The following is a 16,261-nucleotide window of genomic DNA, read 5'->3' as shown; positions in this document are numbered from 1 at the left end:
TTGTTCGGCAATGGGAGATTGGATAATGGGAGATTGGGTGGCTTCTTCTTGGCTCATGGGTGGTGGACTCCTCTCTCGAACGAGGGAGGAGGGCCGGTTAAGGTCAAGCTCGATACGAGCATCAACCGTCTTGGTTGCAAACAACTCCAAAGTCTTGTCTTGTGACTCGGCCACCGTCTCCTTGTAAACGGACCAACGTTGCTCGGAGTTGATATGCATTGTCTTCCAACGGGTGTGCATTCCAAACCCCACATTATGTCTTCCCTCTAGCTCAACACCATCATTTGGCTCATTCCAATTCAACTCAACCCTCACTTGTGCTACCACCTCCGCAAAGCTAGGGCTAAGGTCAAACACCAAGTCAACCTCTTCCGGGTCCGGCTCTATGTTGCCCTTCAAGAAAGCATCCTTGTCCACATGATGAACATAAACAATTCTTTCCATCCCCCTAGCATAATGGGAACAACACATACACACATGTGTTTATTAGTTACCATAATCAACATAATCTACCCATACAAACTAGCACACTACCATTTCTCCTACTTCAACAACCCTAACATCCAACCAAATCCATCTCCACCCTCAAATCAACCAAATCCACATCTAGGGTTTCACATGTAGATTCAACCAAATACACAAAATCAATGGATGAAAAGAAGGGGAACGGAGGAGATTACCTCAAGGAACGGGTTGGGAACGATCTCCACGGGCAGATTTGACGATATCCAAGAGATTTGAGGGGGGGAGAGAGAACCGGGCGCCTTCTTGAGGGGAAGAAGAAACAGAGAGAGGAGAATGGCTGGGTCGGGCTGGGGTGGGCTCGCGCGGCCACACATAAGTGGATGTGTGGCACCCTTGCCACGGGCGCCACACTTTCAAAGTGTGGCGCCGATGTGGGCGGCGCCACACATCCTGCCACGTTAGTTTCGAGCACACCTCAGCGTCGAGGGCGCCACGTCGGATGGGAGTGTGGTGCCGGCCGCACGGGCGCCACTCGGCAAGGTGTGGCGCCCATGGAAAGGGCGCCACACAAAAGGGTTAGATGAGTGAAATAGTTTGCCCGGAGGGTCAGTTTATGCTATAGTTTCAGAAAAGGGTTATTTCTGTGTAAATCGCCGCTAATTTCCACTTTGGGATATTATTTAGAGTTTGTCTCGGGGGCAAGGAGATTTTAAAGGTTATTGCCAGAAGAACTGTTTACTGTGTAATGAATTGTAAAAATATATAACTTAGCTATAACATAGTGCACATATACGCGATTATGCTATGACCCACATCTCTATTAAATCATCTAGACTTGTCTTCCCATTTCGCACCTAAGAAAGGGTACTAGATTCCACCTCGATCCTGCTCTCCACGCTACCACCGAGGCTAGCCTCTAAATCGGAGTTGATGGCGGCATGATCCCAGCCCACCCCTAGTGCACGGTGTTGACATGTGCATCGTCTTCATTTGGCTTCCGATCCTAGGGTATGTTTGGATCCTGCCCTCACGCATCCTACCAAATTTTGGGAGCCAATATGTTGGCGAGCTATTCGGCGGCCGCAAGCTCGCCCAAGCATAGGCATGAAAACCATGTCGGCATCCACGGGATGGCTTGGGATTTCCAATTATTTGAAGCTCAACCAAACACCACCGGATGTTCACAGGCGCACCAAGGTCATTGTTGGCATAGAACTAAACACGCCTCTAGCACCTAGATCATGTCATGTGGATCAAATATTCGGGACATAGGAGGCCTTTCAACAGCTAAACTTGAGGTGTTCAACTAAATCAAATTGACGTTACGTTGGTCGATCCCAATGGGTGTGGGCTTCCATCTGTCTGTTGTGGTTTCATGTTTTAGTTGGACGAGGTACCGATACTCGTTGGCATGCACACTTTGCAATAAATATTGTTATGTGCATCATCAATACATAGGACAGGGTATATTTCCCTTATCGAACAAAAGTGTATCTAGCATGTAATATGCAAGATGATGGTTTAGTAGCAGATTGGGATCTTGGGTGGTTGATAATGCATGCTTTCATTCTTCTTACTGCAAAATGCTCTGGGAGTGACCAAATGGCTTTCACATGTGGGATGCAGACACGTTGATATTCCAAATTGTCCACAAAAAAAATACGAAGCCCCCACCCCCCTAACATGCATATTTTTTCCTCCGTACCCCCCCCCCCCCCCCCCCCCCTCAAAAACGTTCTGCATCCGCCTGTGGCTAGCATGGTCTTATGAGTGAGAGCACACATGCCCGTGTTGATGGTGTGTATGAATGTTGGCTCGTTCGATTAGTTAGAGACGAGTACTCGTTTTTCTTTTAGGTGGAAATCCATCATATGGTCTACATTAGCCAGATTAGGATACACCGACCTCTGTAAGTTGCACCTTACCATAGGTTTAGACTCAAAACTAATAACCCAATGCTGCCCTTTATTGGTTGGACTCGACAACAACGGTGATAATCTTTTTTGTAGTTGCTATCTTTGATTTGTTACATGTATATATTTGTATATTGTAGTTTTTCATATGTTAGGGGCTTCCTGCATATTTGCACCTGTACCTGTACTATTTATTGTGGCATTTGGCTCCCTCGTAATACAACAAGTCTATTACCCTAACATGGTATCAGAGCAAAATTAGTTCCTCTCCTCGCAGCCGCTGCCACCGCCCGCCTCGGCCTCTTGCCGCCGCGCCCGGCCGCCGCCGCCTGCCGCCGCCAGCTGTCTCCTTCCGGCCGCCCGCCAGGCCTCCCCGTCACGCCGCCCGCTGTGTCTCCGCCGCCAGGCCGCCCCGTCCAGCTGCCGCCCGCGCCCGGCCTCTCCCGCCGCCGTTGTCTCCTTCAGGCCGCCCACCAGGCCTCCCCGTCCCGCCGCCCGCCAGGCCGCCCCCGTCCAGCTGCCGCCCGCGCCCGGCCTCTCCCCCCGCCAGGCCGCCCCGCCACCAGGCCGTCTCCCGTCCAGCTGCCGCCCGCCCCTGGCCTCTCCCTTCCGCCCGCGTCTGCTGCTGTTTTCGATCGGGAGTTGACCCGATCTAGATCTCGTCTCTGAAAAAAAACTATGTTTTCCTCGTCGGGCTATCTTGCGATTCCTCGCTGCCCGGTGATTTTTGATGGCGCGAATTATCCTGATTTTGCTGTCTTCATGCGCGTCCACATGCGCGGTCTTCGTCTTTGGGGTGTGCTTTCTGGCGAGGTCCCCTGTCCGTCGCGCCCCACTGCTCCTACGACGCCTATTCCACCGGCGCCCATGCTCAAAATGGTGTCGCCGAGCGTAAGCATCATCATATTCTTGAGACTACCTGTGCTATGATGATTGCTTCCTCTCTTCCGCCGCATTTCTAGGCTAAGGCTGTCGCTACGTCGACTTACCTCATTAACATTCAGCCTTCTGCTGCCCTTCAAGGTGGCATTCCTCTCGAGCGCCTCTCTGATAGTTCTCCAGACTACTCGACTCTTCGTTTATTTGGTTGTGTTTGCTATGTCCTCCTACCTCCTCGCGAATGCACCATACTGACCGCTTAGTCTGTTGAGTGTGTTTTTTCTTGGATACAGTGATGAGCATAAGGGCTATCGATGTTGGGACCCCGTTGGTCGTCGGATGCGCATCTCTCGTGATGTCACGTTTGATGAGATGCGTCCCTTCTATCCTCGCCCCACCTCTGGTACATACCCGGTGGATGATATATCTTTTCTTCTATTTTCTGATGCACCTCCCACTGTCCCTTCTCCTCGACCTCTTAGTTCTGATGCGCCCCCTTCGACCTCGGCGCCATCCTCTCCTCCGTCTAGTTCCCCTAGTTCTCCTCGTTCTCCGGCTTCGAACCCTTCCTCTGTTGTTCCTTCTTCCTCTTCTTCTGATGAGTCGTCTTCTGCTGATGAGCTTCTTCCCTCTTCACGGCCTGTTCGTCAGCGTCGTGCTCCAGACTGTTCTCTCCTAGTCAGTATGGTCTCTCTATCGTCTCTGAGCCGACTTCTTATCGGGATGCTGAGCGTCATCCTGAATGGCAGCTTGCCATGGCTGAGGAGATCGATGCGCTTGAGCGCACTGGCACCTGGGATCTTGTTTCTCCCCTTCTGGTGTTCGTCCTATCACATGTAAGTGGGTCTATAAAATTAAGACCCGCTCTGATGGATCTCTTGAGCGCGTCTTGTGGCTCGTGGTTTTCAGCAGGAGCACGGCCGTGACTATGATGAGACTTTTGCCCATGTGGCTCATATGACCACTGTGCGTACTCTTCTTGTTGTTGCTTCTGTTCGACGCTGGTCTGTGTCCCAGTTTGATGTTCAGAACGCTTTTCTTAATGGCGAGTTGAGTGAGGAGGTTTACATGCAGCCTCCTCCTGGGTATTCTGTTCCCGATGTGATGGTTTGTCGTCTTCAGCGTTCTCTTTATGGCCTGAAACAGGCCCCTCGTGCCTGGTTTGAGCGCTTTGCCTCAGTGGTGATTGCTGCTGGTTTCTCTCCTAGTTTTCATGATCCAGCGCTGTTTGTTCACACTTCTCCTCGTGGACGCACTCTTCTTGTCGTTGCCTAATCGACGGTACACCGGAGGAGGGATCCTCACGAGGGGGAGAAGAAGTAGGGGCCATAGGGCGGAGTGCACACGGGACGGTGGTACGCGATTTACCCAGCTTCGGAACACCTGCACGATGACAGGGCCTACTGCTGCTTGTCTGGAATTATCTGGGCGCTTTCGCGTTGTTACAATGAGTTGTTGTTCTGCCTCTAGGGCTCCCAGGATCCGGCTTATAAAGGCGCACGGATCTAGGGTTTACATGGAGAGTCCTAGCCGGATTACAGATAGCTTAACTACGGTACAATATCTTGCCGTGCACGTCACGGATCCGCCTTCCATATACGTCGTACTGGATCCGGGTTCCTCACGGGCCTCCGCGGATCCGGGTTCCTCCTAATGTCGGTACGGATCCGGCCATCGATCCTGGGCCGGACTTCTTCCTTCATGATCAACAAGAATCGGGCCGCCCGATGGGCCACATGCCTCATCACCATCTGTGGGCCACCCGGGCTTGCCGGATCTAGGCACTGTCGATGGTACACCCATGAAGTATACCCACAACAGTAGCCCCCAGAGTTCTCCGAGTTTCACCTGCTGTTTCCGCCTTGCTAGTCCATCATGACCTCCGGCAAATGTTGGTAACGCGGAGAAACTTGAAGAACTCCAACTTCACATTTTCTTCGTTTTCCAACTTATAGCCGGAAAATGCTCCCATCCTGCGGGACTTCATCCATCGACGTTCCAAAGAACATTTCCGGGTTACTCCCTGCTCGCGAATGAGAGCCAACTTATCCTCACGCAATTACCCGGAATCTCAAAAGACTCAAACGGTTCCGCCAATTCTGGCGCCATTTTCGCGCGATTTGTGCGGTAACTTATCTCTAGCCATTTTTACCGTTTAGGGTTTTGGACACGTGTCACGCATCCAACGGTGCGACGCTTGCGTTCCGACCACAGGATGCGGAGCACGAATCTCGTCCCTCCGGCCTATAAATATCCACCGTCAACCCTAACTTCTCATTCACCCCCCTTTCTCACCTCTCCACGCAGCGCCGCTCGCGAGCTCCTCCTCCGCCGTGCCGAAACCCGCCGGAAAATTCGCCGGAGCATCACCGGAGCGATTTCACCACCGTGGTGTTCATCGTGTTCTTAACTCCGGCGAGCCACCGTACGAAAACCTCGTCGCCGGCGACTCCGACCACCGCGAAGTCCATTACGGTAAGTTCTCCGAGCTTCGACCCATTGCCGTAGTTGGTAGGGATGATCGCTAGGTTGACGATGCCGGATCCGACTAAAAAATGTTTCCGCGAAAACCTTTTCTTCAGATGTCTTCAACGACTCCGCCTCCGACCTCAGAACCTATCATGGCGACCCCAATCTCCTCCGCCCCTCCACCCTTCGTTCCAGTCAGGCTGGATCCTTCAAAGGATTCCGGCAAGGAGGCTGAAGGGACCTCTGCTCACCCGGAGAAAACCTCCGGGGCGGATCAAACGGAGCACCAGGCGGAAGAGGTAGTCAAAAAGTCGAAAGCTCGCAAATGAGACTCCGAAGCCAAGGGAAAATGGTGGCCCTGCACCACCACCGACATGGAGCTGAGGAACCTCGAGGCGGAGGGCTTTCTGCAACACGGAAGCTGGAGGTCAATTCCGAATGAACTAGCTCCAGCTCCTAAGGACGACGAGATGGTGCTGACGAAAGCACTGGTGGAGCGTGGTTTTTCATTTCCGCCTTCAGATTTCTTCCTAGAGATTCTGAAGACCTATGGGCTCCAACCCCACAACATTTCTCCGAACAGCGTGCTCGCAATCTGCAACCACGTCACCCTCTGCGAAGGCCATCTCCGGGTAACCCCTGAGCTCTCTCTGTTCCAGTATTACTTTACTGTCAAGAAGGAGAGGATCCGGCAATCCACCGAATTAGCTACATGCGGATCCATCACCTTCATGATCCGCCCGGGCCGCGTCTACCCCCCCACCGACCGCCACGAATCCGCGAGGTACTGGTCCGGGGGTTTCTTCTACTTGAAGGACGTCTCCGACCCCGCGAGCGAAAGAAAACTGCCGCCATTCAAGAACTGCCCCGCCGTCGAGCTTCCGGCATGGTCGCACTGCCCCCACCTTTCCGAATCGCTCCAGCTCACACGCGCCGTCAGGCGGATCTGTAAGCTGACGGAGGAGGGGCTGACGGGGAAGGACTTAACCCTTTCCTGGTTCACCAAGCGGATCCAGCCGCTCCAACACAGGGACCGCCTGATGTTCCAATACACAGGGCGCGATGACCCAATGCGCGCCACAAAAGACAATCTTTCCGCCGACGCCATCGACAAGAGGATCCGGCTCCTCATCAAAATCCCACGTGAACTTCACGTTCACGTGTGCAACAAAGACATTCACACGAATGGTTCCGGAACCGTGGTACGTCATCTTGACTTTAGTCTATTGTTTCTCTTCGCATTCAAACTTTTTTGTCTAAGTGCGTAACTTTGCATTAGCTCGAAGCGCTTGAAGAAAACGAACTCGGAACTATCCTCCGGGTTCCTTCCACCGGCAACACGGATCCGGAAGCTGCATCGGAGGCGGAAGCTCCCGAGGCCCCACGCCCTGGTAAAAGGAAGAAGCCAGCTCCTTCCAGCCCCTATGCGAAACGCGCCCGCGAAGTGCTTAGCACTGCGGCTACCCGGAAAGCGGAGGCGGAAAAGAAGCGCCTTTCACTGATTAATACCAGCAACAAGGGGCAGCCTGCCATCCAGCATTTCTTCAAGCCTTCCGGGTAAGCGCCTACTTCCGAGATCCAAGTTCTGGCTTCACGCTCAAACTCTTATGCTTTTATGTTTTTTCTGAAGCTCCGGAAGCCAGCCCCCCAAGGCCCCAAGGGTCCCGAAGAAAAGAGCCAGGCCATCTCCGGCTACTATTCCTGTTACTCCGGAGGTTGAAGTTCCGCCCAAGGCTTCATCCGCCTCCAAGCCGGATCCGAAAGATGTCATCAACCTTGATGACCTTCCTGAAGATCCCGCTCACCATGGCGACTCCGCCAAGGGGACCTCCTCATCTGTTCCTCCGCAAGATCAACCAAGCGCCGCTTTCGCGGAGCCCACAGAAGAGGAACAGGAGCAAAAGGTAAAGCTCCTTCAAGTTACCAACGCGACTCGGGTCGACCCTCGACCGACTCCGTCCCTTCAAAAGCTTACCCTTGCACAGCGTCACGCGGAAGTTTCCACCATGCTGAACAAAGTGTGGGGAAAGCCGGACGAGGAGATGCGAGAGCTCGCCGACCTGGAGGACGGCCTGAAGGAGTTTTTCGCCAAGCACAAGGAAGTGCGGCAGGTGATACTAGCCCCCAAGCATTGGGTGATATATTTCCGTGTAACATGTATTAGCCGATGCTTTCCCCAAATGTACTCTTAGGCGGAAATTTAAAATTTTTATACCAAGACTTTGAATTCCTCGCTAGGCCCCAAGATTTTAATATCCGACTAACTCCTTGCTGCTTCACAGACCACGCGGAAACTGCACGAAGATCTGCGCGTGCACGTGCTGGAGCAAATCACGGAGATCGAGGGGCTGCGCCAGAACGCGGAAAATAGCCAAAAAGCTATCCAGCTGCTTGAGACCCGCCTTCAAGGTACGAGATCCGGGTCTTTATTTTTTGTGCTGACATAGTTGTTCAGGATGCATAATATGTGCAGCTTTCTACCTACAGAAGAGACTGCCAAGCACTCCAAGTTTGATGAGCTATCCGCCAAGGTCAAGGTGCTTGAGGCGGAGAACGAATCCCTCAAAACCTTCATCCAAGAATCCTCCAACAAGGAGACTCAGGCGAGGAAGGAGCTCTCCGAGAAGCATACCCGCGTCCTGGCGGATCTGAACGAAAAACTAGAGAAGAGCCAGGGTCGCGTGATCTCCTTGGTAGCCAAGAACAAAGTTCTAGAAGCGGAGGCGGAGGCCGTCGACCAACTTATCTTCCGTAAGCTTTTTTCCGTGTCGTTGCTCCGACTATCTTATATGCTTTCTTTCTAACGGAACTGGACCTCCTTCTTCCACAGCGAGCCTTGGCTTCGAGTGGTCAAAGGAGTCGAACCTGAAGAGAACGGAGGCATACGATGAAGCGCGGATTTCTATTGATGCGTTATTTGAAGCCTGTCGCGGAATCGCCAAGACTCTGTCTTTGAAGAAGGCCAAAACCACAGTCATCGATACGATGACCAATCTTATGGAACAAGTGCCGGATTTCATCAAGGACTGGCAAAGATCTTCAGCACGCGGAGTCGCCTCCCTAGTCTTGGCCACCTGCAAGGCTCACTTCCCCTCGCTCAACTTTGCGAATGTTGCACGCGGAGCCCCCAAGGGTTCCGACATGGGTGCCCTCCTTGCGGAAACCCAAGGCTATGAGCAGTTGTTTGTCAGGCGAGTGAATCACTCGTTCTGGTATAACAAACACGATCTGCCCAAGGGATTTTCCGATGCAGAGGAGGAGGAGGAAGGTGAGCCGGAGTATTATGGCGAAGGCTCCGGGTCAAGCGTCGAACATTCCGGAGAAGGCTCTGGTGATAACTCTGAAGCCGGATCCGGTGACAGCGACGGCGACGACTCCGCCTACCAGGAATCTGAAGAAGAGGACTCCGAGTAGAGTTCCTGTTTAGACAATGAAACAAGTTGCATCATTTTGGCCCCAGAGTGGGTTTGTAATAATACTTAAATTCTTAATTAGCTAGGAACGAAACGATTATGCATGGGGCGGAAACACTTATCCTGCTATCCGTTAATATTATGCGCATGTTTCGTTTTGTGTCGGAAAGCAAGTGCTGACTTCGTTGTTTTCCGGCTTGCCCACTTGACCTTCCACGAGCCGGAAGACCTTAGCCGGAAACGCTCGCCAGCGGCGACGAAGCCCAGTGGAAATCCGTCAATAACCGCGGAAACAAGCCCCCAAGCATAGGTGCCGGAAATCGCTACTAGGAATCCACGAGTTCGCAACAGAGAACAACGTAATCAGAAAACTTAAGCTTACGCCCTAAAGGACGATTTTTGAAAATCACAACTTTTATACACGCCTAGGCGGAAAAATCCAGCTCTGCGGTTTTAGTCGGAAAACATACATGATCTAAAAATGAACAAGTAAAGGAGGTAAAAGACTCGGAGAGTGAACCATAAGCTTTATTTCATTGATCATGTATAACTATTACAGAGTTTGTAACTCAGAAAAAATACGCTAAGTGTAGAAAGGACGTAGCTGTGCGATGTTCCAAGGGCGATCTGTTTCGTCGTAGATGTCATCCGGATCCTCGCGCTTGTGTTTCCGGTGCCAATTAGCAGGTCTATCCCTCAGCTCGCGGAAATCAACAAGGTAGTATGACCCGTTATGAAGCACTTTGCTAACGACGAAGGGTCCTTCCCATGGAGACTGCAGCTTATGGTCTTTCACCTGCCGAAGGCGGAGGACCAGGTCTCCTGCCATGAAGGAGCGATTCCGAACTCGACGACTGTGATAGCGTCGGAGTTTCTGCTGGTAGATGGCGGAGCGCTGGTCAGCTAGGTTCCGAGCTTCCTCGATCAGGTCCACAGATAGTTGTCTGGCCTCGTCAGCTGTTTCTTCATTGTAGGCGGAAACTCGCGGTGAATCGTGGATGATGTCAGAGGGAAGCACGGCTTCGGATCCGTATACCAGAAAAAATGGGGTAAACCCTGTTGATCTGTTAGGGGTAGTTCGTAAACTCCACAAAACAGCTTCCAACTCGTCAGCCCAAGCTCCAGCTGCTCATCGCAGCGGTTCTTCAAGGCGCGGCTTGATTCCTGATAATATTAGGCCGTTAGCCCTTTCGACTTGACCGTTGGATTGTGGGTGAGCCACAGATGCAAGGTCCAGCCGTATCCCTACTGTCTCACAATAATCCCTCAACTCTCCTTGAGCGAAGTTTGTGCCATTATCCGTGATTATGCTGTGTGGGATGCCGAATCTCATCACGAGGCTGCAGACGAATTTTAGCGCCGTAGCACCATCGGCTTTTCTCACTGGCTTAGCCTCGATCCATTTGCTGAACTTGTCAACAGCGACCAGGAGGTATTCAAAACCGCCAGGAGATGATCTTTTTAACTTACCAACCATATCGAGCCCCCAGACCGCAAACGGCCAGGTGATAGGTATGGTCTTCAGCTCTTGGGCTGGAGCATTTGGTTGAGTAGCATAGTACTGACAACCTCGGCAGGTTTTTACCAACTTGTCCGCATCTTCTTTTGTTGTGAGCCAGTAAAATCCTAGCCGGAAAGCTTTGGCAACGAGGGACCTGGGAGCGGCGTGATGCCCGCAATCCCCTGCGTGGATCTCTCTGAGGATTTCAATGCCATCTTGATTGGAGACGCATTTGAGAAATACCCCTGCTGCACTTCGTTTGTAGAGCTGTCCATCAACAATTGTGTAGGATCTCGCTCGTCTGACGATCTGTCGCGCAAGGACCTCGTCCTCTGGCAACTTCTGATCGATGAGGTAGTCCAGGAAAGGCTGTGTCCAAGCCGGAATGATAGCCATCACTTCCCTAGCCGGAGACACTGCCACTTCTGGGTTTTCCGGGTTAGCGCCCTTCACCGAGGGTATCCGGAGATGCTCCAGGAAAATGCCAGGCGGAATTTGCTTCCTGCCGGATCCGAGCTTGGATAGCATGTCTGCCGCTGTGTTATCGTCTCTCCTGACGTACTTGACTTCGTATCCGAGGAAGCACTTGGCGATCTCATCAACTTCGTCTCTGTAGGCCGCCATGACGGAGTTTCTGGCGTTCCAGGTTCCGGCTACTTGTTGTGCCACCAGGTCGGAATCTCCACAGCATATGATGTGCTTGATCCCAATTTCCTTAGCGATGCGCAGACCGTGTAGTAGAGCCTCGTATTCCGCCATGTTGTTTGTAGCTTCGAAGTGGATCTGCAGAACGTACTGCAGTTCTTCTCCGGTAGGGGACTTCAGGGTGACTCCGGCTCCTGAGCCTTGATGCTGCTTGGATCCATCGAAGTGCATGACCCATGTTTCTGGTTCCGGCTCCAGACTTGCATCCGGAGCTTCTGTCCAATCTGCGACGAAATCTGCCAAGGCTTGGGATTTAACCGCGGTCCTAGGCTTGTAAGTGATGGCGTGTAACTCACACGTTCGTTGGGAACCCCAAGAGGAAGGTATGATGAGCACAGCAGCAAGATTTCCCTCAAAAAGAAACCAAGGTTTATCGAACCAGGAGGAGCCAAGAAGCACGTTGAAGGTTGATGGCGGCGGGATGTAGTGCGGCGCAACACCAGGGATTCCGGCGCCAACGTGGAACCTGCACAACACAACCAAAGTACTTTGCCCCAACGAAACAGTGAGGTTGTCAATCTCACCGGCTTGCTGTAACAAAGGATTAACCGTATTGTGTGGAAGATGATTGTTTGCAGAAAACAGTAGAACAATATTGCAGTAGATTGTATTTCAGTAAAGAGAATTGGACCGGGGTCCACAGTTCACTAGAGGTGTCTCTCCCATAAGACAAACAGCATGTTGGGTGAACAAATTACAGTTGGGCAATTGACAAATAAAGAGAGCATGACCATGCACATACATATCATGATGAGTATAGTGAGATTTAATTGGGCATTACGACAAAGTACATAGACCGCCATCCAACTGCATCTATGCCTAAAAAGTCCACCTTCAGGTTATCATCCGAACCCCCTCCAGTATTAAGTTGCAAAGCAACAGACAATTGCATTAAGTATGGTGCGTAATGTAATCAACAACTACATCCTTAGACATAGCATCAATGTTTTATCCCTAGTGGCAACAACACAACACAACCTTAGAACTTTCTCACACGTCCTGTGTCAATGCAGGCATGAACCCACTATCGAGCATAAATACTCCCTCTTGAAGTTACAAGCATCTACTTGGCCAGAGCATCTACTAGTAACGGAAAGCATGCAAGATCATAAACAACACATAGATATAACTTTGATAATCAACATAACAAGTATTCTCTATTCATCGGATCCCAACAAACGCAACATATAGAATTACAGATAGATGATCTTGATCATGTTAGGCAGCTCACAAGATCCGACAATGATAGCACAATGGGGAGAAGACAACCATCTAGCTACTGCTATGGACCCATAGTCCAGGGGTAGACTACTCACACATCACACCGGAGGCGACCATGGCGGCGTAGAGTCCTCCGGGAGATGATTCCCCTCTCCGGCAGGTGCCGGAGGCGATCTCCTGGATCCCCGAGATGGGATCGGCGTTGGCGGCGTCTCTGGAAGGTTTTCCGTATCGTGGCTCTCGGTACTGGGGGTTTCGTCACGGAGGCTTTAAGTAGGCGGAAGGGTAGGTCAAGAGGCGGCGCGAGGGGCCCAGACCATAGGGCCGCGCGGCCAGGGCAGGGCCGCGCCGCCCTATGCTCTGGCTGCCTCGTGGCCCCTCTTCGTTTCGTCTTCGGACTTCTGGAAGCTTCGTGGAAAAATAGGCCCCTGGGCGTTGATTTCGTCCAATTCCGAGAATATTTCCTTACTAGGATTTCTGAAACCAAAAACAGCAGAAAACAACAACTGGCACTTCGGCATCTTGTTAATAGGTTAGTTCCAGAAAATGCACGAATATGACATAAAGTGTGCATAAAACATGTAGATAACATCAATAATGTGGCATGGAACATAAGAAATTATCGATACGTCGGAGACGTATCAGCATCCCCAAGCTTAGTTCTGCTCGTCCCGAGCAGGTAAAACGATAACACAGATAATTTCTGGAGTGACATGCCATCATAATCTTGATCATACTATTTGTAAAGCATATGTAGTGAATGCAGCGATCAAAACAATGTATATGACATGAGTAAACAAGTGAATCATATAGCAAAGACTTTTCATGAATAGCACTTCAAGACAAGCATCAATAAGTCTTGCATAAGAGTTAACTCATAAAGCAATAATTCAAAGTAAAGGCATTGAAGCAACACAAAAGAAGATTAAGTTTCAGCGGTTGCTTTCAACTTGTAACATGTATATCTCATGGATATTGTCAACATAGAGTAATATAATAAGTGCAATAAGCAAATATGTAGGAATCAATGCACAGTTCACACAAGTGTTTGCTTCTTGAGGTGGAGAGAAATAGGTGAACTGACTCAACATTGAAACTAAAAGAATGGTCCTCCATAGAGGAAAAGCATCGATTGCTATATTTATGCTAGAGCTTTGATTTTGAAAACATGAAACAATTTTGTCAACGGTAGTAATAAAGCATATGCATCATGTAAATTATATCTTATAAGTTGCAAGCCTCATGCATAGTGTACTAATAGTGCCCGCACCTTTTCCTAATTAGCTTGGACTACCGGATCATCACAATGCACTGTTTTAACCAAGTGTCACAAAGGGGTACCTCTATGCCGCCTGTACAAAGGTCTAAGGAGAAAGCTCGCATTGGATTTCTCGCTATTGATTATTCTCAACTTAGACATCCATACCGGGACAACATAGACAACAGATAATGGACTCCTCTTTTATGCATAAGCATGTAACAACAATTAATAATTTTCTCATTTGAGATTGAGGATATATGTCCAAAACTGAAACTTCCACCATGGATCATGGCTTTAGTTAGCGGCCCAATGTTCTTCTCTAACAATATGCATGCTTAACCATAAGGTGGTAGATCTCTCTTACTTCAGACAAGACGGACATGCATAGCAACTCACATGAAATTCAACAATGAATAGTTGATGGCGTCCCCAGTGAACATGGTTATCGCACAACAAGCAACTTAATAAGAGATAAAGTGCATAATTACATATTCAATACCACAATAGTTTTTAAGATATTTGTCCCATGAGCTATATATTGCAAAGGTGAATGATGGAGTTTTAAAGGTAGCACTCAAGCAATTTACTTTGGAATGGCGGAAAATACCATGTATTAGGTAGGTATGGTGGACACAAATGGCATAGTGGTTGGCTCAAGTATTTTGGATGCATGAGAAGTATTCCCTCTCGATACAAGGTTTAGGCTAGCAAGGCTTATTTGAAACAAACACAAGGATGAACCGGTGCAGCAAAACTCACATAAAAGACATATTGAAAACATTATAAGACTCTACACCGTCTTCCTTGTTGTTCAAACTCAATACTAGAAATTATCTAGACCTTAGAGAAACCAAATATGCAAACCAAATTTTAGCATGCTCTATGTATTTCTTCATTAATGGGTGCAAAGTATATGATGCAAGAGCTTAATCATGAGCACAACAATTGCCAAGTATCACATTACCCAAGACATTAATAGCAATTACTACATGTATCATTTTCCAATTCCAACCATATAACAATTTAACGAAGGAGAAACTTCGCCATGAATACTATGAGTAGAAACCAAGGACATACTTGTCCATATGCTACAGCGGAGCGTGTCTCTCTCCCATAAAGTGAATGCTAGGATCCATTTTATTCAAACAAAACAAAAAAAAAAAAACAAACCGACGCTCCAAGCAAAGCACATAAGATGTGATGGAATAAAAATATAGTTTCAGGGGAGGAACCTGATAATGTTGTCGATGAAGAAGGGGATGCCTTGGGCATCCCCAAGCTTAGACGCTTGAGTCTTCTTGATATATGCAGGGGTGAACCACCGGGGCATCCCCAAGCTTAGAGCTTTCACTCTCCTTGATAATGTTGCATCATACTCCTCTCTTGATCCTTGAAAACTTCCTCCACACCAAACTCGAAACAACTCATTAGAGGGTTAGTGCACAATAAAAATTAACATATTCAGAGGTGACACAATCATTCTTAACACTTCTGGACATTGCATAAAGCTACTGGACATTAGTGGATCAAAGAAATTCATCCAACATAGCAAAAGAGGCAATGCGAAATAAAAGGCAGAATCTGTCAAAACAGAACAGTTCGTATTGACGAATTTTAAAATGGCACCATACTTGCTCAAATGAAAATGCTCAAATTGAATGAAAGTTGCGTACATATCTGAGGATCATGCACGTAAATTGGCTTAATTTTCTGAGCTACCTACAGGGAGGTGGACCCAGATTCGTGACAGCAAAGAAATCTGGAACTGCGCAGTAATCCAAATCTAGTACTTACTTTACTATCAAAGACTTTACTTGGCACAACAAAACACAAAACTAAGATAAGGAGAGGTTGCTACAGTAGTAAACAACTTCCAAGATACAAAATAAAAACAAAGTACTGTAGGTAAAAACATGGGTTGTCTCCCATAAGCGCTTTTCTTTAACGCCTTTCAGCTAGGCGCAGAAAGTGTGTATCAAGTATTATCGAGAGACGAAGTGTCAACATCATAATTTGTTCTCATAATAGAATCAAAAGGTAACTTCATTCTCTTTCTAGGGAAGTGTTCCATACCTTTCTTGAGAGGAAATTGATATTTTATATTACCTTCCTTCATATCAATAATAGCACCAACAGTTCGAAGAAAAGGTCTTCCCAATATAATGGGACAAGATGCATTGCATTCAATATCCAAGACAACAAAATCAACGGGGACAAGGTTATTGTTAACGGTAATGCGAACATTATCAACTTTCCCCAAAGGTTTCTTTGTAGAATGATCAGCAAGATTAACATCCAAATAACAATTTTTCAACGGTGGCAAGTCAAGCATATCATAAATTTTCTTAGGCATAACGGAAATACTTGCACCAAGATTACATAAAGCATTACAATCAAAATCTTTAACCTTCATCTTAATGATGGGCTCCCAACC

The sequence above is a fragment of the Lolium perenne genome, chromosome 5, assembly GCF_019359855.2.
Source record: "Lolium perenne isolate Kyuss_39 chromosome 5, Kyuss_2.0, whole genome shotgun sequence".
Classification (NCBI taxonomy): Eukaryota; Viridiplantae; Streptophyta; class Magnoliopsida; order Poales; family Poaceae; genus Lolium; species Lolium perenne.
This window is presented reverse-complemented; position numbering follows the sequence as displayed.